The sequence below is a fragment of the Balaenoptera borealis genome (assembly GCF_965194805.1).
Source record: "Balaenoptera borealis genome assembly, chromosome: 13".
Lineage (NCBI taxonomy): Eukaryota > Metazoa > Chordata > Mammalia > Artiodactyla > Balaenopteridae > Balaenoptera > Balaenoptera borealis.
In genome coordinates, this window is record NC_138870.1 from 47,951,800 (window position 1) to 47,977,238 (window position 25,439).

At 38.9% G+C, this 25,439-nt stretch overlaps 1 protein-coding gene and 1 pseudogene across 29 annotated transcripts in view; one reads left to right on the plus strand and one right to left on the minus strand.

The window, feature by feature from the left end:
* The window catches only part of R3HDM2 (R3H domain containing 2), a 148,271-nt gene that overhangs the window by 85,133 nt on the left and 37,699 nt on the right, over positions 1 to 25,439 (minus strand). For 23 of the 28 annotated variants that reach the window (XM_082350781.1, XM_082350779.1, XM_082350793.1 and 20 more), the window contains one exon: positions 19,993 to 20,060. The exons of 1 other annotated variant lie outside the window; for it this stretch is intronic. The gene's annotated coding sequence lies outside the window, so the exon portion shown is untranslated. Of the gene's footprint in view, positions 1 to 3,225; positions 3,245 to 5,958; positions 6,015 to 19,992; positions 20,061 to 25,439 lie in introns of those variants that run through there. 4 more of the 28 variants (XM_082350783.1, XM_082350782.1, XM_082350780.1 and 1 more) reach the window with 3 other exon arrangements.
* On the plus strand, positions 23,872 to 24,451 carry LOC309609389 (putative hydrolase RBBP9 pseudogene; annotated as a pseudogene). The gene has a single exon. The product of its transcript is annotated as a putative hydrolase RBBP9 pseudogene (transcript).

The following is a 25,439-nucleotide window of genomic DNA, read 5'->3' on the forward strand; positions in this document are numbered from 1 at the left end:
ATACATTACATCATCAGTAACTTGAAAACAGAAGCCCCAATAACTACAAAAACTAGGAGTACACACAAATTAATAAGAGTTGGGTAGTTTGAACCATGGAAAGTTTCCTAAAGAACATAGTTTTGCACTGGATTTTTCAAGAAATCATGGAAATGTATTGCTAAAGAAGACAGTCAGGATAACTGGGAGGAGAGCAAAAGCACAAGGGGAAAGACAGTAAATGTAGTTTAGTTCAACTTGGCTGACACAGTCCAAAGAAAGGAGTTTAGTGAAATGTCAGGAAAACAGTCAGTGAGTGGGGCTGTCCTTAGGTCCTGCTGAGATATGTGGGATTTATGCAACTGAGAACCACTATCACAGGGCAGTGAAATGATAATGATAAAAACTGGAATCACTGAGCAGTGAGATACCAGTTTCTCAGCCAGTAGCACTGACCAAAAGCAGCAACAGAAGGCCAAAATGCTTGTTCTGGTTCAAAATATAAAAGCATTTCATCATTACTCCAAGAATGGGAACCAAATCTATACCATTACTTTTTTTAAAAAGGTACAAGCAAACTCAGAGATGGACAACAGGGCAGTGGGGACAAACAAGATTACTCTTCTGCCCAAGTGAGTGACAGCCACCTACTTCTGCCTACAATGATATGAAAGGGGAAAACATTTTTAAAAGTAAAGAATATACATATAGTAGTGTGCTCATACATCAGAGGAAAAAAAAGATGCAGGAAAAAACACTGGATGGAGACAAAAGAGAAACATCAGTTCTGATGTACTGGAAAATAGAAAAGGGAAGAAATATTCAAAATAATTGCCTCACTCTTAGATTTGCCATCCTTCTTCCAAGCCTACAATCTGTAAGATGGTGAAAGAATAGGCAATGAGAAGAAATATTCCCAGACAAAACAAACAAATTCCCCACAACCCATACCCCAAGACCAGAGAATTTCAAAGTGCCCCTAAGTATCTGGGTCATATTTATAACTAAATTTGAATCTTGATTTAATGCTATGCTTTTTGTAGGGATTCCTCCCTCATCTTTCCTGAAAATACAACTATAAAAACATAAAATAAGCTTCATCACAAAAATCATCATAACAATCTCTACCTTTGAGCAGAGACTAAGGAAAGAACATTGCATAGCTTCTATCTTTCCCACTGCTGCCAAAACAAAATAACAATAATCTAAAAGCCTGAATGATCTTACAATGTATCACAGATTGTGGCCTGTTCCCACAATGCCTTGCAGCCTTGCGAGGATGAACCAGTGGGATTTAACATGAACCAAATCTGTCAACCAAGTTGAAGACAGACACATGGGTTCTAATGAGCAGTGGTGAAAAAACATACTGCTCCATTCAGCTCCAAACAATGATAAATAATTCAGGAAAAGAGCTCCCGCAATACAGAGCACAGCAGCAAGACTTAAAAATAAACTATAGAGCCTAGATGGAGGAGTTGGGAGTAAGAGAAAATAGATTTATGTCAACAAATTCCCAAGCCCTCTGCAATACAGGATGCTGCTGAAACTGTCACTCAAAACAGATCCAGAATTCCAATTTGTTTTTTCAAAAAACAAGTATTTTTCAGGAACTTGGCAAATTTGGTAACAAAAAAAGGTAATAAACAATAGTACTATTTGGCAACAGTAGGTATCATAAAAAAAGCAAATCCAAATGACATAGGGAAGACATGTTTTTTTAGAAAAAAATTAGAAGGGGGGTTAAAATTCTATTTTTCACACCACTATATTCTAGGTTTAACATCAATTTAGACTTACTAATTATGCCTCTAGTATTGAGGGTACATAGCACTCAAGATTTTACTATTCAGTTTTCCACCCCTAACAGAGCTGATCATGCAACACATGCACACATAAGATTCTCACCTGTTAACAAAAAGGGTACCTTGAAAACTGAACAGAAACCATGATTATGTTCTTTCCATATTTAAATTAAACTCCAAGTCTGATAAAATCGATGAATTTGGGACTTCCCTGGGGGTCCAGTGGTTAGGACACAGCACTTTCACTGCTGAGGCCCGGGGTTCCATCAGTGGTAGGGGAACTAAGATCCCGCGGCCAAAAAAAAAAAAAACGAAACAACAAGTTTATAATTAGATGAGGATAGTCCAAGGTCATGGGTTCATGTGGACTGTGCAGGTTTCAACCTACTCAAGAATGCTTCAAGTATGGGGTCTGATGAATAGTGTGGCTGGACAGTCATCCTTAAAACTGGTGTCCTGAGGACTATAAGAATGATCAGAACCCAGACGTGTTCCACAAACTCAACAATCTGTGTAATGAAAATATAACATTCTACATCCAAACTTCATTTCCTCACAGCCACCAAAATATACATCACTCTCTTCCTAATTCTGAGATCAATTTCAGACAACTGAAAATTTTAAGACTATATAATGATGCCTGATCTACCTTTAACGTATGATATAAAATACAACAGAAACCATAATCTAGTCCTTTTATAAATGCTTCATTCTAACTAAGCAAAACAAACAGTACTGAAGAAATTCTTGTTCAGTGTAAATTCCAGCCCAAAACATAAACAGACCAATATGCTTCTGCCTCACCCATCTTTAGAAGAAAAATTGTATATGTCTCTTCATAACTGTGCCATTCAACTTAAACTACAGAAAGACCAGAATGCACTTGGAACACATGAAGTTTGTTTGTTTGTTTTCAATTCTTTTGTTTTTTTTTTTTTTTGGCCATGCAGCATGTGGGATCCTAGTTCCCTGACCAGGGATCGAACCCATGCCCCCTACAGTGGAAGCGTGGAGTCCTAACCACTGGAGGGCCAGGGAAGTCCCTTTTTTTCAATTCTTAAATTCCCTAGAGTCTAAGAGTAAACACTAAATAGTATTTTCAAAGGAGAAACAGACTGGCTCATTGAAAACATGATCCATCTGAAGCACTTCTCCAAGCATGACATAACATAGTCAGACTAGCTGTTTTCCATCCCTGCTCCACTCACCAGACAGTAAGCCATCACGTCCTTTCTCTGTAAATCCACACTTTCTTACTGTTGACAAAGGACAGTATGGTCAAATGTACCTGGGTTTGAGTCCTGGTGCTAGTACCACCCTTGGCTGTGGTAAAGAAAGCCTATTCTGGGTCTTGCACTTTAGACAGATCCACTCTGACCCTCTTCTGACCTGTCTATCCCCTCAGGGCAAGATGTTCATGGGACCAAGGGGCCATACCTACCTGAAGCCCCCGACTCTGTCACTCCCAACTATATTCTCTGGATTCTAGAATGCCCCGCCCAAGCAGTCCCAAGCTCACTTCCAGGGCCTTCAGTGGATCTCTTCTCAAACTCTGTTCTCGACAGGCAATACTCATTGTTGTTCACATTCCATGGTCTGAATGGTGGGCAAGGGACAGATAATGAGAGAGAGGGGTGTAGACGGAGACTAGACCTAGAGGGTATCCCTGTACTATCCCATCCTATCTCAGAATTTTGGTGAGTCCAGGAATTGTGGCCTTCTAGGTCATTATGAAAGTATATCTAAGCAGGAGGAAAGAATTTTTTTCTAACAGTTGTTTTTAAAATCCTGATTTATAACTTAAATATCTAGACACATGGAATATGTGCTTCCATTCATGCTTTTGCCCTGGGATTTAAAACTGTTAGGAGCAGGTATGCCTAGATATATCACACACCAGCTATGTGATCTCAGAGTAGTTATCACCTCTGTAAGCCTCACTTTACTGACCTGTAAAATAAGCAAGTTAAAATCTCCTTCACAGGATTTTAATGCAATTAAATAATTTTCAAAGTTATTTTTCAGGGTGCCTGATGCACAGCAAATCTGTGACAAACTGAAACTATTATTTATTATATGCTCTTCTATCACTCTTCTTCCTAGTATGGGCAATGTAGGTACTAAAAGGACAAAGAAGTAGAGCCAATTCCAGAGAAACTACAACCAAAACACAGCCATCTGTAAGTCTCATCTTAAGGAATTCTGCATTAATTCCATGGAAGTCTGATGGCACTGATTATTTTTCTTATAACCATTTCTCCCACTAAAATGTAAGCTCCATTTTTCTAACTACACAGGGAGATGAATGTTAACGAAACTTATTGTGGTAATCATTTTTCAATATATGTGTCAAGTCATTGTGCAGTACACCTTAAATTTATACAGAGCTATATGTCAATTGTATCTCGATAAAACCGGAAAAAAAATGTAAGATCTATAAGGGCAGGGATTTTTCCTTTTCTTTTCATTGCTATATCCCTTACTCTCAGATAGTTCCTGGCACAATGCATAAACCATTGTTAATAAACCATTAACTACAAAAAGCAAGTATGGAGTGGTTATCTGATACCCCAACATCAATATCATATGTAAGCAAGCCTGGTATAACCAGAAAGTGAATTATTTATATATGGCTACTTCACTTAGCTGCTCCCTCTAATTTCAGAACAGTTTCTTTAAAAATGAAATTAACTGAAACATCAGAGTATGTCTTTAATGTAAGGACATTTTTGCTCTCTTCAACTTTGATTCCTTACCTGCCTGCATAGAGATACTAATAATACTCAGTAATTTCACACATAATCCTACCAGAGAGGATAATTCAATTAACTAAATTATACTGAAGCTCTTGTTTTAGGCTCCAAATATGATGGGATATAATAGAAAGATATCCAAAAGAGCAGGTTAGGGAAAAGGCACCTTTCTGCATGTCTCTCACGCTTTTATCCGCAACCCCACTGAATCTGGCATAGGTCGATCCTATCAACTCTTAAGAGCTTCAAAGCAAGTCTACAAACCATATCCTACACCCCATCAAGTTCTCAAAAACATTATTATGGTTTTTAAATTTTCTTAAATCAATCCATTTATCTCTCTGATGAATGCTCATTTTCAAACTAAGGGTTAGAACATTGTAGCAGAAGTATGTAATCTTCTATTCTGAAACAGACTGAAACAACTTTGACAACATTATACATAACACTTTCAGATAGACAGAATGATGGCTGGTAAAAAGATACCTCAGCAGCATATCCTGCATAACTGAGAATTAAAAGTGTGTCGACATGGGGGACCTGTTGTGGCTGTGCTTTCTGATTCACACAAATCCCCAAACTAGGCTGGGTCCTTATTTTAATAAAATTATATCCTCCACATTGGTCTGATTCCATCTACAACATAAAGCATCATCTTAAAGAAAAACTACTTTTGGTGACTTCAGAATACTATTAGCAAAAGACAAGTATGATATTCCTGGATACTGGCTAAATAAACTCGCAATAGCCCTAAATTCCATGACTGAACTTAGATTAACATAACTCCTCCCTAAACTAAATTCAAAGCTTTCTTTAAAAAAAAAACAAAGACACAAAGGCCAAAAAGTTCCAACACATCCTATTCTAGACCAAAAATACAAAGCTATAAATGTCTAGACATGCCTCAAGGTGTGTAATTACTAAAGCTAATTAGCATTCTCAAAATTAAACATCCACAGCAATGCTTAAGGAATGGGGGGAGGGCAGATGTATCTAACAAATAAAGAAAACAGGATTCTGGAATTAACCAATGTAACTTGCTAGGAGAATAATTATCAGCTTCCTAAGGCTCAACTAAAATATGAAACTTTTTGTTGCTATTATTCACTGGGAAAGTAGGAATTAATTGGGCAGGAAGCTCAGAACTATGATATTAATTTTGTAATAATGATAACATTGAAAGATCCTTTCATTCGTACTAAAAAGATGGTGTTTTAAAAGAAAACACATTTTAAAAAATCTATAGTAAATCATCTTTTTCTGTAAGATCACGACACTAGGGTTGTGCCATATAATTTTACCTCTAATCCTCACATACCTTTATCCTAACAAAGACTATAAATATGGGATCCTGGGTAAAAAGATTCAGTATTCTGCACAGTATAGTTTTTAGAGATTTGATTTCCCCACCTGCCACTTACAAGCTGTGTGATCTTGGATAAGCTGCTTAACCTCTTGGTGCCTCAGTTTCCCTTATCTGTAAAACAAAGGCTAATAATAACTATCTCATGGGGTTGTAAATATTAAAGTGAGTTAATATACCGGTAAAATGCTTAGATACATGGAAAATATTTTAAATAAATGTTAGCTATTATTTTGTTGTTGTTATTTAGTCTCCTCTAAACCAATACAAGATCAGGGATACTATTTTTTAAATTTGGAAGAATTAATATAGAAATATTATTATTTGTTTTATAGTTTCTCTGAAACTGAGAGCTTTGCTTACATAGAATGAACAGAATAAGTAGGTCCAGAGTGACATTAGGTTTTAAGGCCCTCAACATGCATTTTCCTTTTAGAAATAAATATTTTGGGATGCAGACTAATTTTCCTGTGCCAGAGGAATGAAGTTCCCTTCCTGTACCTACCAGGAAAATCAATCATGCAGGTGACAAATAAGTAAATTCTAATATGTTAAATGCTAGCTAGAGCTGCTCACAAGGTTAAATGGAAACAGAAGGAACAGTCATCTAAATCACACTGGAGGAAAGGCTTCCAGAAGGAGGGGATGCTTAAGCCTAATAATCCTCAAGGACAAACAGTATTTAGCCAAATAGAGAAGTGGAGAAACAGACTTAGATTCCATATTTAACAACTGGATGATCTGAGGAAAGTTACTTCACTCTTTAAATCCCAGTTTCCTCATCTACAAAATAAAATGGTAAAAGTACTTCTTTTGGAAGACTGTGTAAAGATTAAATGAGATAATATATGTAAAGTACTTAGAACAGTGCCAGGAACATAGTGTGAACCCAATAATATCATTAACACAGATGTATGGGTCACCATGATGCTTTCTCAGGACTGCAAGTATTGCGTAAAGAAAGCTATAGTATAAGGTACTCACAGAAAAGTGTTCGGAGAAGAAGCTAGAGGTTAGTGGAAACAGGATCATAAAACATCTTGTGTACTAACTAAAGCAATGGGAAACTTGTAAAGGACTTTCAGAAAGTAGTTATATGATCATATTTCTATTTTAGAAAGATTACTTTTGTTACAATGTGGATGGGTTAGAAAGAAGATAAAATAGAGGCAGAGATACCAAGTAGGGAAAAGATGAGATAAGCATTCTGGCTGTAGAATGAGGGGACTCTGACCCAAGAGGCATTAAGGAGGTAGAATCATTAAGACTTGGTGACACAGGAGGTATGTGTGATGCTTGGGAGAAGAGAAGCCTAAGAGAACACCCAGGCAACCAGAGGGAAAAGGAGTTATCAAAGTGTGGCCTGGGACCCCTGGGAAGCTCCAACACTTTTTCATGGGATATGCAAGGTCAAAACCATTTTTATAATAATGGTTTTGGTTAAGACCTCATTCACCCTTTTCACTCTCATGCCCTCAAAGATACACAAGAGCATTTTCCAGAAGCTACATGACATGTAATATCACAACTAACTGAATGAAAGGCAGATACGAGAATTCATCTGTATTCTATTAACCCCAACACTAAATTATTTGCAAAAATTAAAAACAATGACACATTTCTCATAAATTTTGTTGCTGTTGTTATGGGGAAAAAAATTTTTTTAATTCGCTTTTACGTTACCATGTAATGGATTTATTATCATTTTTAAATGAATTAATGTTTTTTAAATTTCTCAGTTTTAATTTCTAATACATTAATATTGACAGTTATAACCTATATAAAACAAAAGCTCTTTTGGAGGCCTCAGTAATTTTTAAGAGTACAAAGAGATTATGATATCAAAAAGTTTGAGAACAATTGGGGTAGACATTTCCACCACTGAGATACGAATACTGAAGGAGAAACCAGTTTGGGGAAAAAAAAGATAATAAAGTTCTGTTTAAAACATGGTAAATGTGATGTGCCCACAAGCTGACATAATCAAAGTGCCCAATAGGCAGTTACACTGATGGAACTGGATATCTAGACCACCAAACTGTGGCAGAAGTCGAAACCTTGGATTTTAAAAGGAGAGTGCATGGTGAGAACAGTGTCAGATTAACCACAGAAAAGACTAGAGAGGTGAGCATAGGCCTCAGGACACACCAATATTTAAGGAATAAAGAAGAGGAAGAGAACTCCATACAGAGGAAAAGTAAGAAACATTAGAAATAAAATGAAAACTAAAGGAGCATATCACTAGCTATAATTAAAGAGAAAGCTGTTCAGGGCTTTGAAGAAAAGCAAAACACCAATCCATCATTAGTAATGCCAGGGAAAGACAGAAAAGATAAACGAAATCCAGTATTAACTCAAAACTCTCATTTTAGCCAGGAGTTTCAATTTCTTCTCATACAATACTTTTTTCTTATCCGAGTTACTCATAAAGAATGAAATGATTTCAGGCTCATCTTCTTTGCCTTCTTTGTTCACCCTCTGGAGGAAATGCAAACAAAAAAATGACCAAAAGGATAGAGATGGAAAGAAAAGAAAGATCCTGGATGAAATATATGAAGGGAACTGACTGAAGCAGTGACTCAAGGAAGAGGCATTCATTCATTCATGCAACAAATACTCTGTGAGTAACCATTCTGTGCGAGGCATCATGATACACACTGCGGAAAAACAGCTGACTAATAATATACCAAGCTATGCCCTTGTTCATCAGCAGAAACAATAGACTGGGAATAGAAATAAAACTTTCCTGATGAGACTAGCATAAGCAGAGGCAGCTCTATTCTAAAGGTGGCTCTAGCAGATTCCCAGAGCTCAGTTACCTAATTACTGAAATGTGTCCTAATTCCACAAAATAACTCCAAAGAAATATTTTCTTCAAGTGTTTGATAGCTACTAGCCATGTGATCCTGTGGCAATACTTATCTCTCTGAATTTTTACATAGATAAGCACAGCTTTGAAATGCAGAGAGAAATCTTTAAGAAATACTTGTATATATATTAAATCACCATTAACTCTGAGATAAGCTCCAAAACTAATAATAAAGGTCAAAGGAGAATTACCTAGCTAGATGTACCTAGGCTGGAAAAGGCTGCTTTAACTGGTTAACTCTACCCTTTAAATAAAGGAAAATGTAATTTTAAAAATATAGTTATTCTTTTAAGGAAAGGACTATAAGGATAAGAATAGAGAAAATGCATTTGAAAACACCCAGAATCTAGCATTACATTCAAAGAGAATCCTGAACAAGAAAGGATATATTATCACACACAAGCTGTCACAAAAATCTTTTCCCACCATCATTGTGTGCTATGGTAGCTGACCTATTTCTAGCTTTAAGCCTGTATCTATCTGATTGATCTGCAAACTTCCAAAAGTAGCTGGGCTTCAAGAGACACTGAACAGCGTCAGAAGTATCTTTTTGTCTGAGTTATATTTAGCCTCCATTCCCACCTCACCCCCCAACTGGCCCTTTTTTAAAAACAACTTAAGAAAGGAAGGAATTTTGGGACAGTAGTTAATAACAGTGGATGTTCCTAATGTTATTGAAAACTCTGGGGGTTGGGGTGGGGATCTCACTTCTGACTAACTTGGAATAACAGGGATGATGTTTATCTTCCTGGAAGAAACAATAAAAAACCAGACAAATGTGTGAAACACTGGTGTTTAAGACACTGGACAACAGGCAATGAAGGACAATGATTCCTCAGAGATGGGAAACAAATAAGGTAAGCTCTATGATTACCCACGTTTAATGCCTAGGGAGAGTTTCCAAGAAATGTCAAAAAAGGGAGTCTAAGGGGAACCTAGGCATGCTCCAACATGCTCCCTAAGTGGAGAACACAGGAGTGAAAGTCTGAGAGAGCAAAGGAGTCTAGAGCTCATAGAAGAGTAAGCCACAGATTGGAGAAATATCTGCAAACCACATATCCAACAAAAGACTTGTATACAGAATATATAAAGAATTCTCAAAACTCAACAGTAAAGAAACAAACAATCCAAATAGAAAATGGGCAAAAGACATGAACAGACATATTCAAAATCATTAGCCATTAGAGAAATACAAATTAAAACCAAAATGAGATATCACTGCATACCTATCATAATGGCTAAAATAAAAAATACTGTTTGGAATTCCCTGGTGGTCCAGTGGTTAGGATTCCGTGCTCTCACTGCCAAGGGCCTGGGTTCATTCACTGATCAGGGAACTAAAATCCCACAAGCTGCGCAGCATGGCCAAAAAAAACGAAACAAAACAAAAAAACTGTCAATACCAAATGTTGGCAAGGATGCAAAGAAACTAAATCACTCATACATAGCTGGTAGGAATGTAACATGGCAAAGCCACTCTAGAAGAAAGTCTGGCAGTTTCTTATAAAATGAAATATGCAATTACCATGCCACCCAGCAACTGTACTCTTGGACCTTTATTCCAGAAAAATAAAAACTTATGTTTACACAAAAACCTGTATGTGAATGTTCACAGTAGCTTTATTCATAATAGCCCAAAACTGGAACCAATACAGAAGTCCTTCAACAGGTGAATGCTTAAACAGACTTGGGATAGCCATACCATGGAACACTACTCAGCAATAAAAGGGTACAAACTATTGATACACACACACATATACAACTTATATGGACCTCAAGGGAATTATGCTGAGTGGGGGCAAAAAAAAGTCAACCTTAAAGGGTTATATACTGTATGATTCCATTTAAATAACATTTTGAAATGACAACATTATAGAGATGGAGAACAGATTAGTGGTTGCCAGGGTTACAGGTTTATGAGTGGGGTGGAGGTAGGTAGGATAGGAGTGGTTATAAAAGGGCAACAAGGACTTCGCTGGTGGTCCAGTGGTTAAGACTCCATGCTCCCAATGCAGGGGGCACGGGTTTGATCCTTGGTCGGGGAACTAAGATCCCAGATGCTGCGTGGTGCAGCCAAAAGAAAAAAAAAAGGGCAACAGGAAAAATTCTTGTTTGAATAGAACTGTTCTGTACTTTGATGGTGGCTGTAGATATACAAATTCACACATGATGAAATTCCATAGAACTACACACACACACACACACACACACACACACACACACACAGGAGTAGATGTAAAACTGGTCAGATATGAATAAACTCTGAAGACTGTACCAATATCAATTTCCTAGTTTTGATATTGTCCTATAATTATATAAGCGTTACCACTGGGAGAAAATGGGTGAAAAACACATGGAACATGTACAACTTCTTATAAATTATACTTATTTCATAATGAAAAGTTAAGATAAATGACTGAGAAACAATACAGATTATAGAAATAGTAAAGAAAGATATTTAGAAAGTTATTATAACTGTATTCCATATATGCAAAAATCGAAAGGAAAAAGTAGGCATGTTAGAAGAAGTAAAAAAAATCTCTGATATGTTAGAGATAAAACTACACTATGTAAGACTAACAGCAGATTAGAAATTGCAACAGAATACATCAGGGGAAAAAACTAAATAAAATGAACAAATTACCAGTGAACTGTGGAATAATTTCAAATTACCTAATATATGTGTCAGTGGTATCTCCAAAGAAGAGAGAGGAAAAAAATATTACAGAAACAATAACTTAAAAGTTTCCAAATTGGAATAAAACTATAAATACACAGATCCAAGAAGCTCAAAGAACAAAACACCTTATTACCAAACTACCTAAAACGAGTAATACAGAGTAAATCTTAAAAGTAGCCAGAGAAGGGGCTTCCCTGGTGGTGCAGTGGTTAAGAGTCTGCCTGCCAATGCAGGGAACATTACCTCGAGTCCTGGTCCGGGAAGATCCCAAGTGCTGCGGAGCAACTAAGCCCGTGCACCACAACTACTGAGCCTGTGCTCTAGAGCCCACAAGCCACAACTACTGAGCCCGCATGCCATAACTACTGAAGCCCGAGTGCCTAGAGCCTGTGCTCTGCAACAAGAGAAGCCACCGCAATGAGAAGCCGGCACACTGCAACAAAGAGTAGCCCCCGCTCGCCACAACTAGAGAAAATCCGTGTGCAGCAACAAAGATGCAATGCAGCCAAAAATAAACAAATAAAATAAATTAATAAAAAAAAAAGTAGCCAGAGAAAAAGGACTTATTATCTATAGAGGAACAAAGATGAAGATAACAACAGAATTCTCGCTGGAAACTATTCAAGTCAGAAGACAATGGAGTGGTATCTTAAAGGACTGAAAGAAAAAAAACTGTCAACCAAAAATTCTATACTCACAGAAAATATCTTTCAAAAATTAAGGCAAAATAAAGTAAATAAAATAAAACTTTTTTATTTAAAATAAATAAAACTTTTCAGACACACAAAAGCTGAAAGAATTCATCACCAGCAGACCTGTACTAGTCCTTCAAGATGAATGAATATGATAACAGATGAAAATCTGGATCTACATAAAGGAGTTAAGAGCATAAGTGGTAACAATGTGGGTAAATAGATAAAACTCTTTCTTCGTTATTTAAATATCTTTTTAAAATACTCAACTATTCAAAGCAAGAATAATTTAAAATATATTGTACAATTTATATATACAAGTAAATGTATGCCCAGGAGGGAAGAAACAGAAGTACAGTATTGTAAAATCTTATACTATACAAGAAGCAATATAACAACATTTCCTTGAAGCAGAATGTATGGCCCACAAGGAAAAATGGCAGTCAACAGAAAGTCACTTAGGGAGCCCAAACATTGGATTTAGATAGACTTTTAAAATAAGATCAGCCATTTTAAATAAGATCAAAAAAGGAAAGAGGGAGGGAGGAAAAAAAATCAAAAAAGTTAAGATAACTATGACTAAAGTACTAAAGAAAAAATATGAGAAAAATATCTCACCAAAAATAGAATATTAATAGAAAGACAGAAATTACAAAAAGGAACCACAAATGGAAATTTTGGAGTTGGAAACTACAATAATGGAAATGAAAAACATCAGTAGAGAGTTCAACACAAGACCTGAGCAGGAAGAAGGAATAATCAACAAACTTGAAGCTAGGTCAATTAGGCTAGATCTGTCTGAGGAACAGAAAGAAAAAAGAATAAAGAAAAATGAACAAAGCCTCAGAACAAAGCCTAACAATTCATATTGGGAGTCCCATGACAGGAGAGAAAGGGAAAGAAAGGATATTTAATGAAATAATGGACAAATTTTTCTCAAACACTAAATCTGCAAATCCAGGAAGCTCATCAAAAACCATGGAGGTCAGAAGGCAATGGAAGATTTATTCAAAGTGCTGAAAGAAAAAGACTATCAACCAAGAACTCTATCTCCAGCAAAGCTATCCTTCAAAAACAAAGGAGAAATTAAGACATTCCTAGATAAAAATGAAAGAACTCATCACTAGCAGATCTAGTTTACAATAAATACTAAAGACAGTCACTCAGGCTGAAATAAAAGGACTCTAAGGCAGTATCTCAAATCCAAACAAAAAAATTAAAAGTACTGGTAAAAGTAACTATATAGGTAAATGTAAAAGATAGTATAAATAAATGTTTTGTTTGTAACTCTTTGTCTATCTGATTTAAAAGACAACTAAATAAAGCTATGATTATAAACCTGTGTTAATGGGCACACAATGTACAAAGATGTAATTTGTATGTAATAGAACAAAAGACGAAGAGGGAACAGAGCTATACAGACACAAAGTTTTGCACACGACTGTAACTGAGTTGGTATTAAATTAAACTACATTGTTATAAATTAAGATGTCAATTGTAATCCCCAGGACCACTAAGGAAATAACTCAATTTCATAAAAGGAATCTGCAAAACCCCATAAATAACATCCTACTTAAAGACTGAATGCATTTATCCTAAGCTCAGTAACAAGACAAAGACATAAACTTTTGCACTGGAGGTTCTAGCTAAGGCAATGAGGCACTAAGAAGAAAGAAAAGGCATCCAGACTGGAAAAGAAGTAAAAACGATCTCTATTTGCAGATGACAAGATCCTGTATCTAGACAATCCTAAGGAATCCACTGAAAACTAATAAACAAGTTCAACAAGGTTGCAAGATACAAGGTCAATATACAAAAATTGATTGTATTTCTATACACAAGCAATGAACAACTCAAAAGTGAAGTTAAGGGGGGAAAAATTTACAATAGTAACAAAAATAATACTTAGTTATAAATTTAACAGAAGAAGTGTAATGGGGTAGAGTTAAAAAAAATGTAACTTGTATATTGAAAATCACGAACTATTATTGATAGAAATGAAATAATATCTAAATAAGAGTAAATCCATCCTATGTGCATCAATTGGAAGACTTACTGCTAAGATGGTAACACTCCCAAAACTGATCTACAGATTCAAAGCAATCCCTATCAAAATCCCGGCTGGCTTTTTTTTTTGCATAAAATGACAAACTGATCCTAAAATTCACATGGAAATGCAAGGGGCCTAGAATAAACAACATAATCTTAAAAAAGAACAACAAAATTGGAGGACTCACATTTCCCAAGTTCAACTAACTACACAAAGCTACAGTAATCAAAACAGTATTGTAGTGGAATAGCATTGAAAGTCCAGAAATAAATCCTTACATTTATGGTCGACTGATTTTTGACAAGGGTGCCAAGACAATCAAATAGGCCAAAGACAGTCTTTTCAACATGCAGTAATGAGACAAGTGGATATCTATACATAAAAGAAAAAGTTGGAACCATACCTCACACCATACACAAAAATTAACTCAAAATGGATCACAGACCTAAATGTAAGAGCTAAAACCATAAAACTCTTAAAGAAAAAAATAGATTCAGTGGACTTAATCAAATTTAAAACTTTTGTCTGTAAACAATACCATCAAGAAAGTGAAAAAACAACCTATGGAAGAAATATTTGCAAAGCATACATCTGATAAGGAACTTGTACCCAGAACTCTTACAACTCAATAATAAAAAGACAAGTTATCCAATTTTTTAAAAGGCAAAGGATTTAAATAAATATACATTTTTCCAAAAAAGATATACAAATGGCCAATTTGTACGTGAAAAGATGCTCAACATCACTAGTCACCAGGAAAATGCAAATCAAAACCATAATGAGATACTACTTCACACCCACTAGGATGGCTGGACTCAAAAAGACAGACAATAAGACGTTTGATGATGATAGACAAATTGGTACTCTCAAACATTGTCGGTGGGAATGTAAAATCATGCAACCACTTTGAAAGCAGTTTGACAGTTCCTCAGAAAGTTAAACATACAGTTACCATATGATCCAGCCATTAGACTTCTAGGTTTATAGTCAAGAGAAATGAAAACATATTTCCACGCAAAAACTTGTACATAATTGTTCATAGCAGCATTATTCACAGTACCCCAAAGTGGAAACAACCTAAAAGTCCACTAACTGATGAATGGATAAACAAAATGTGATATATCCACCACACAACAGAATATTATTCAGCCATAAAAAAGAACAAAGTACTGGGAGTTGCCTGGTGGCCTAGTGGTTAGGATTCCAGGTTTTCACTGTCACGGCCCAGGTTCAATTCCTGGTGGGGGGACTGAGATCCTGCAAGCCACATGGCGCACCCAAAAAAAAAGAACAAAGTACTGATACATGCTAAAACTTGGATGAACCATGAAAACATTATGCTAAATGAAAGAAGCCAATCACAAAAGTTCACATATTGTCTGATTTCTTTTATATTATATATCCAGACTAGGCAAATCCATAGAGACAGAAAGCAGATTAGAAGTTACCAAGGGATGGGGGGAAGAGAGAATGGGGAATGATTAGTTAATGGGCATGGGGTGGTTTATGGAATAATGAAAAAGTTCTGGATCTAGAAAGTGCTTGTGATTGCAGAACACTGTAAATATACTAAATACCAATGAACTGTACACTTTAAAATTGTTAATTGTATGCTACGTGAATTCACGTCAAAAAAAAAGAAAAAGAAAGAAATTAACTTGGAGGGAAAAATCAAGTATATGTCCATACAAAGATTTGTACACAAATATTCATAGCATAACTTTATCTGTAACTGCCAAAAACCGGAATAAACCCAAATGTCCATCAGTAAGTGAATGCATGAACAAATTGTGTTACAGCTGTACAAAAGATCACTACTCAGCAATAAAAAGGAATAACTATTGATACATGCAACAACATAGATGAATCTCAAAATAATTAGCTTGATAAAAAAAGCCAAACCAAAAATAAGTAAATATGAGAGTATACACTTTATGATTCCCTTTATATAAAATTCTAGACAATGCAAACTACTCTATAGTGACAGAAAATTGATCAGTGGTTGCCAGGAGACCACAGAGGTTGGGAGAAGGATAACAAATGGGGATAAGAAAACTTGTGGAGGTGATAAATATGTTCATTACGTCTTTTTTTTTTGTATTCCATTGTTTATACCAAGGAATGAGTGAGAAATCCATCCAGGGAATAGTTTCAGAGAGCAAGGATTCACAGATTTTCATTATCTTGAGCTGATAACACTTCCTCAGTCTTCCACCTGGCTACATACCCCAGGGTAGAAAAACCAACATGTGTCTCCAGCATACGTCTTGCTCTTTTCTTCCCAGGAAAAAACAAGGTTTAAGTGTGGATTTAAGGCTCCTCCCCAACCTGAGCGCTCTCTGATCACTGACCTCAGTCGTTCCCAATCCGGCTGAATCCCAAGATTGCTTGTAAGGATTGCTGCAAAATACTCAGGCTTCTTCCCAGACCCACCATCTCAGAATGCTGGGCACGGAGCCCAAGATTTGCTTATTCAACAAGCCCTACAGGTGAGGCTGGTGCACAGCCACGTGGGAATCCTGGTCTACGTTCTTGCTACTAAATGTGATCTGAAAGCAGAATCAGCACCAACCTTGTTATAATACAGAATCCCATGCCCTACTACAGACCTTCTGAATCTTACCAAGATGTCCCGATGATTCTTATGCAAATTAAAGTTTAGGACTCCCTGGTCTCTGTGCTGTCTAGACGCAGTGCCAAAACTCTGCAGTCTGCTCAGGTGTGTGGTCTGATCAGATCACGTAGCACTGGGACTTCCAGGGTTTAATCCTTGTTCCTTTCCAGTTTTTGGTTCTTTGGAAAAGATGGAAAGAATAATCCAGGAAACAGCGCTTTAGGACTGGTGAAAGATAACATCACAGCCCTGGGCACTGTCGCTGCCTGAGTGCTTCTTCCTCCAGATCACAGCTCCAGCCACCACAGCTCCAGTGACCACCAAAAGAACCAGGCCAACAATGATGCCGTGAGAACGGTGGGCTGAAGAGGTTCGGCTCTGGTTGTAGTAGCTGCGCAGGGTGTTCAGGTTCACTCGGAAAGTCTGTGCGTGGTGCTTGTAGATCCGCGAGTTCCGATCCCAATACTCCGGCCCCTCCTGCTCCACCCATGGCATCCACGGCTCCATCCTCGGATTCGGGGCGTCGCTGTCGAACCGCACGAACTGCGTGTCGTCCACATAGCCGACAGAGATGAAGGGGGGCTCCCCGCGGCCGGGCTGGGACACCCCGGCGTAGAAATTCCTCAGGGAGTGGGAGCCTGGGGGCAGGGAGGGGCGCGGTCCCGGGGTCCGAGGTGTTGGGGCCGGGAGGGGGAAGGGGGCGAGGGGCTCGTGAGACCTTCATTATGTCTTGATTGGCGTGACAGTTTTACAGTGAACACATGTCAAAACTTAACAAATTGTACGTTTTAATATGTACAGTTTACTGTATGTCAATTATTAAAAGCCTCAAGCTCTTTTTTGAAAATATGATAGGGCAATGTACGCATGCTGGCAACTCAATAATTGATAAGGTAGTAATAAAGCGGTTTTACTTTACCTTGCTGAGTGTACAGGCAACTTCTGGCAACATTAAACATGGAGAACCACTCAAAGTAGCATATAAATTTGAATTTTTGTGAACTTAAAAATACTTCCACGACTTCTCTGGTGGCGCAGTGGTTAAGAATCTGCCTGCCAACGCAAGGGACACGGGTTCGATCCCTGGTCCGGGAAGATCCCACATGCCGCGGAATGACTAAGCCTGTGCACCACAACTATTGAGCCTGCGCTCTAGAGCCCACGGGCCACAACTACTGAGCCCACTTGCCACAACTACTGAAGCCTGTGTGCCTAGAGCCTGTGCTCCGCAACAAGAGAAGCCACCGCATTGAGAAGCCCATACACCGCAACGAAGAATAGCCCCTGCTCGCTGCAACTAAAGAAAAGCCCACATGCAGCAACGAAGACCCAATGCAGTCAAAAATAATAAATAAATTTTTAAAAATTAAAAAAAAATACTTCCGGGGGACTTCCCTGAGGTCCAGTAGTTAAGAATCCGCCTTCCAATGCAGGGGACAAGGGTTCGATCCCTGGTCAGGGAACTAAGATCCCATATGCCACGGGGCAACTAAGGCTACGCACCACAACTACTGAGCCCACGCGCTCTGAAGCCCGCACACCACAGATAGAGAGAAGCCCGCCCACTGCAACGAAGAGCCTGCGCGCTGCAACTAAGACCCGATGCAGCCAAATACATAAATAAAATTAAAAAAAAAAGAAACTTCCATTAACCTACATTATAATTTCAGAGATGCTCAATCTTCATTTTTGACTGATCTTCAGTCGGTAGTGCTAGACACCCTGCCAGTTCTGGCAAGTACTACAATTAGTGTAATCTGTAAACAAGCATTTAGATACACCAAAAAAAGCTCCTACAAGAAACCCTAATAAGGTTCCTTAAACTTGAAAATACTTGTGAATAGTATCTCAAGCGTGATGAAATCAACAAAAAAAAACTCTATTATCTATATTAATCACCTCTTAAGAATTCCTCAATTATAGATATCTACCTTTTGTAGATATTTACTCAAAAAATATAAACTATTGCAAAACTTTTTATCTACTTTCTAAAAAGTTCAAAAAGCTTTAAGGTTAAAAACCCTAAGCTGGGGCTCCCCTCCTGGTGCAGTGGTTAAGAATCTGCCTGCCAATGCAGGGGACATGGGTCCAAGCCCTGGTCCAGGAAGATCCCACACGCTGCAGAGCAACTAAGCCCATGCACCACAACTACTGAGCCTGCACTCTACAGCCCGCGAGCCGCAACTACTGAGCCCACATGCCACAACTACTGAAGCCCGTGCGCCTAGAGCCCATGCTCTGCAACAAGAGAAGCCACTGCAATGAGAAGCCCACACACCGCAATGAAGAGTAGCCCTCACTCGCCACAACTAGAGAAAGCCCGCGCACAGCAACAAAGACCTAACACAGCCAAAAAAAACAAAAAAACAAAAAAACCCTAAGCTGAATTTTTCTTTACCAAAAGATATTTCCACTGTTTTAAAGACAAACTAAAAGGACTTTCCTGGTGGTGCAGTGGTTAAGAATCCTCCTGCCAATGCAGGGGACAAGGGTTCGATCCCTGGTCCGGGAGGATCCCACATGCTGTGGAGCAGGCTAAGCCCATGTGCCACAACTACTGAGCCTGTGCTCTAGAGCCTGCGCGCCATAACTACTGAGCCCACGTGCCACAACTACTGAAGCCTGCACGCTCTAGGGCCCGCCTGCCACAACTACTGAGCCCGTGTGCTGCAACTACTGAAGCCCACACGCCTAGAGCCCGTGCTCCGCAACGAGAAGCCACCGCAATGAGAAGCCCGCACACCACAACGAAGAGTAGCCCCTGCTCACCGCAACTAGAGAAAGCCCATGCACAACAACGAAGACCCAACGCAGCCAAAAAAAAAAAAAGACAAACTAAAAGCATGATGTATTCAGCAATGAGGAAAAGTATGGAAATGAGGGTGAAGTACAGCCAATCAAAACCATTTTACATTCACGATATTTATGCCAGGTAAGAAATGACATCACCTAACCCAAGCTACCATCATCTCTCACTTTGACTATTACAGTAGCCTTTTTCCATTTTTTAATTCAGATTAATTCAATCTTGATATACTGTGAGTCTCAATCTCTTCATCTATTAAATGGGTGCAGTAACACTCCCAACCTTATGAGATTGTGTGAGGATTAAATGAGATCAAGGGTAAAGCACTTAGTTTGTTGCCTGGCACATAAGAAGTATTCCATAAATGTTATCTATTATTACCTGAATAAATGTTCAGCCTCCATGAGTCCAGTGCTGGAATGGCGTCACATATAAGTAACAAGTCTAACCTCCAAAAGAAAAAAAAAAAAAAAGGTAAGTTAAAAGCAATTTCAATCTTAATATATTGAGACTCTCAAAGAAAATAAAAAGATCAATTTCAAATCAGCTTCTTAATATCTTCTTTCCCAATTCCTTTTGCTCACAATATTTTTTATAATCCTACACCTTGTGCTGAACCCTCTATATCCATCCCTACTCTCAATTCACAATAAAACACTATTCATTTGGCTCTTTCCCCTCTGTTGATCCCCTCTACTTATAAGCAGTTCCCGGTCCCCTTTCTAATACAAACAAATCATCCAGTCTTACTCCTTGAAATTCTTCAGCTGTTTTTTACCCATTATCCTTCCACACAAGACAAATCTAGAAACTGAGCTAGCAGATCTAGAATATCTCTTGGTAGGTGCAAAGCAAAAGCAGAGGTCAGAGACAGAATTTTCTTCTATGAGTAGAAATAAGTATCACAAACACATAATTTAATATCTCCTCACTCCAACTGCAATATTTATTATTATTGCTCTTACGGGACTCTGAGGGCTGGCTGCTGCTTAATCCACTTCAACAACCCAGAGTGCTGAGTGCCACCACCGGAACCCTTAATATGCGCAAGCCAGCCTGTGTTCTTGGAAGCCCAAAAAACCTAAGTCCCACTGCGTTCTACACAGTGAGGAGTATCCCTAACTTATAATTTTGTCTTATAACTCTATCCTGTGGATATCACATCAAAAGTCCACCTTCCCAATATCTTACACAGATTTCTATGAAAAAGCTCTTCTAGTTTTTTTATGGCCCCTTCCTCTCAGGGTTTTGGCATTAGAGACGTATGGTAGTTTGGTTAGGACTGGGAGGCATGACCAAAGGATATTGCCCTTCCCCTTTTCACTGCCAATCTTGGTCCTGAAACATGGCTGTATGGTGAATTTTTTCCCCAGGAAATGCCTTGTTCTCCCTCATGCAAAGAAATTACTGGCTGTGTTGCCTTTCCCTACAGGCCCTCAAGTCATGCCCAGATGTGTGGGATTTTTAAGTGAGCAGAGTAGGTTCAGGCTGAGAGCCTTGCCACACCAAAAAGTCACTCTCCAGCTCTGAGTCAGAGAATCAAGAACAACATAATTCAAAGCACACACTAGTACTTATTGCTATAATGGTTTTCTTGCCCTATCTGTAATCTTATCAAAATTAAAAGTGAAATACTTTCTGAAAGAAGTTGAATTCCCTTCTGCCGTCCATCCTCTTTTACCTCCATATAATTGCAGTTTTTTAATAAAATGCAATAGCCTCTTAACTAATCATTCTACTTCTGCTCTGGGCACTCTGCTATCTGTTCTCCCCAGAGAATCAAGAGTGATTTTTTTTTTTTTTAATTGAAGTATAGTTGATTTACAATGTTATGTTATGAGTGATCTTTTTAACACGTAATTCCGATCACTTAGCTTCCTTGCTCAACCAGCTTCCTTCCACCAGTGGCTTCCCATCATCCCAAGCAAGGTCTACAGAGCCTTATAAAATCTGGCCCCTGCCTACTCTTGAACATACCAAACCACATACTTCCCACAAGTCCTTTGTATTTGTTTTTCCTCCTGCCCAAAACAGTTGTCTTTCATCAGGAAATGCTGGTTCTGCCTCCCTTCAATTAATAGTTCATATGTCACTATGAAGAGGTCTGACCACCCAATTTGAAGTATCCCCTTCTCCCTTACTCTCAAATCACATCATCATATCAATCTTCTTCATAGCACTATACTCTGTAATTATCTTATTGATTTATTTGAAAATTGTCTATCTTCTCAAACAAGAATGTAAGCTCTTTGAGGGCAGAAATCTTATGTGTCTTGTTCATATGTGCCTCCAATGCCAAATAGTGTCTGACAATGCATAATAAGCACTGTAACAGTTTTCTAATTGTTTGCTTCATTTACAAAGCCAAGTACTACCTCTAAGGTGTTAGGTTTTTAAAAACTTATTTCTAGGGACTTCCCTGGTGGTGCAGTGGTTAAGAATCCACCTGCCAACGTAGGGGACAAGGGTTCGATCCCTGGCCCAGGAAGATCCCACATGCCGCGGAGCAACTAAGCCCGTGCACCACAACTACTGAGCCTGCGTCCTAGAGCCCGCAAGTCACAACTACTGAGCCCGTGTGCTGCAACTACTGAAGCCCGCGTGCCTAGAGGCCATGTTCCGCAACAAGAAAAGCCAACGCAATGAGAAGCCTGCGCACCACAACGAAGAGCAGCCCCCGCTCTCCGCAACTAGAGAAAGCCTGCGCGCAGCAACGAAGACCCAAGGCAGCCAAAAAAACAAACAAACCAAAAAAAAAAACCCAAAAAACGTATTTCTACAGCCAATAAAATGGCCAAGCTTCAAAACCCTATGTTCTCTTCCACATTCTAACAATCTGCCTTGTATTCTCAGAAAGCTCCCTTCCTTTCTCTGAAGGTAAAATTTGCCCTCAGAAAATTAAGATGGCAATCTTATCTGGCAACACTGTTCTCTAGGTCTGTGGGTTTCAGATCCAATGTTCTCAGGCAGCAGCAATTACCAAAACTCTGGCTACTAGTGTTGCACTGAGGAGTGCCTCACGTACCAGAACCACCAGGCTAATCTGACGAAGCTGCAAACACCTGTGAGAGTACCATAGAGTTCTGTGAGACACTCCCAATGCCTTAAAGATAACCTCACAGGAGTAGGAAGATTTAGTTCAGTCATCTGACTAGTGGCACATTCTATAAAGCCTTAATAGTGACCCTGTCACCAGAAAAACAAATACTTTGTCCTAGCCTTCTATCAACTGCATTTAGCAACCAACATCCATCTTTTGCAATAAAATGCCACCTCTGAGTTCCTATTCCTATCAAATTATCACTGGTTTGAGCAATAGATAAATCAGAAACTACAGTTAACAAATCTACTTGTCTGGCACCCAAGACAATTAATTAAACTTACTTAGAGATGCAGAATAGCCTCTAGTCACCTGGAGACAAGTTTTAAGATGCTAACAACTGTAACACTTCGGCACATCAAAATGGCTATAATGTGAAAAACAGCCACATGCCACTTCCAGTGGTGCACCTATACTGAAAGTGACCTTCCCCCTCCAAAATAAATAATGTTTAAAGTCAGCTGAATCTTGAAGAATGACTCTGACTTTTCTCTAAAATAAGGGCTATGACAGCTACCTTAAGAGAGGCCCAATAAACTCAGGGCAAGGGGCTCACTGTGCTGACGTTGTCACCTCATCTAGGACTTGAGCTGATTCATCCTGATGGGCTGACAGGTCACTAAGACCTGCACCTTGCCCAAGATTCTTATTTACTTCACATATAAAAATACTGTCTACTCAAGACAACTGCAATCCAGACACCTTCTCCTGACAGGGAGGCTTTCCCTTCCTGACTTCACTGAGCACCTTGGGAAAAAAGTTGTCATTTCAGGCCCACTTTAGTAACTGTGGATGACTAACAAGGCATTGAAGGGCCGGGAAGAGAGCCCATAAAAAGACCAGAACGTTAAGTCTCAGCAATTACAAAAAAAAAAAAAGGATTTAAAAAAAAAAGACCAAAATCACCTGGAGAAGAAACTAATCTCTCCAGCATTAACAGATGTTTGGTACAATTAACGTAATTTGAAAAGCAGTCGCAAAGTCAAGACCTGAAAACACCTGGTCCTTGGCCACACCAGGAAATCACAGAAGACATCCTTTAACCAAGTAAGCTGTGTTCTAACATGAATTTCAAGAAGAAAGACAAGGAAAGGCAATTTTCAAAAATCCACAAACTATCCCCTTAATTTAAAAGGAAGGAAGGGAGGTTGGCTGCACTCATGGCGGCGCCCTGCAAGGCGGTGTGATCATCCCCGGGAACGGGGGCTGGGATGTGGCCACCCACGGCTGGTATGGCTGGGTGAAGAGGGGGCTGGAGCAGATACCTGGTTTCCAGTGTTTGGCTAAAAACATGCCTGACCCAATCACAGCTCGAGAGAGCATCTGGCTGCCCTTCATGCAGACGGAGCTGCACTGTGACGAGGAGATCGTCATCATAGGCCACAGTTCCAGGGCCACTGCAGCCATGAGGTACGCAGAGACCCACCGGGTGTGTGCTATTGTGTTAGTGTCTGCGTACACGTCTGACCTGGGGGATGACAATGAACGGGCAAGCGGATACTTCAGCCACCCCTGGCAGTGGGAGATCAAAGCCAACTGCCCTCACATTGTGCAGTTTGGCTACACTGACGATCCTTTCCTTCCTTGGAAGGAACAACAAGAAGTGGCCAACAGGTTGGAAGCCAAATTGTACAGATTCACTGACCGTGGCCATTTCCAGAGCACGGAGTTTCATGAACTGGTTAGTGTGGTCAAGTCCATGCTGGAAGTGCCAGCATAACCAGGGTGGTTCCTGCTGTTCTGCGTAACAACATGGGAGTAGGGCAATGATCAGATTATTAACAGATGACAATCATCTACTATCAGATGAATAGCGGGCATGCAAAACAGATCAAATTAAGGTCCAAAAAACACACAAGTTTCAATATTCAAACTAAATTACAAACAATATTTTCATTTTCCATAGAATCTACATCTCCTCAAATTACTCTGACCTAAAACAGTATTTTTCCCATTTGATAAGGGACATGGGACAGCTTAACCACCCTTACCTCTCCAAAGTGAATAAGACAGAAACGAAACCCAGGTTTCCTGATCCCTAGTCCAGATTAAAACTAAACAGGTTTCATGTTATGCTGTAGGAGTTGCAGCATAACATGTCCTTAAACATGTTGAGAGAGTGACACACAAGGAGGTTGAGGCAGGGGTCTGCAGGGTCAGGCAGGGATCGGTCTAAGACCAGACTGGCGAGGATTAGGGCGACGGGGAGAACTCCTGCTGGGTCCTGTCTGGATTGTTGCCACGTGGGAATTTGGCAAGGCATTGCCAGTTTTCTGATTTTCAAGGAAAGAAATTCATACACTTTTGTATTTAGGAACCATAAGTGTATGTATATATAATACACATGTACATGAATTACGTTCAGTCCACAGACATAAGGGTTATGTTAGTTGGCAACTACAGCGTAAATAAAAAATCTGCAAACACGGCAAGACACAAAGTCCAAGCCATCCATGTGTGACCTCTGCTGTAAGTATTCACTTAGCCAGTGCTTTAGAGCTTGAGAAAAGCCTGAGAAATAGACATGACGTCAAAGGATGAAATCATGGGAACAGTTTGGATTTTGTTACAAAGTCTTAAATATTTTAAAAAATGATCTTTCCATATCTCAAATTTTGTTCTGTAAAGCGTTCTACCTTTTAATTTCCATGGTCCTTTAGATCTTTCAGCATCATTCCATGATTTTTCTTCTAATCATACTCCCTCAAAAAAACCCTTTTTCATTTTC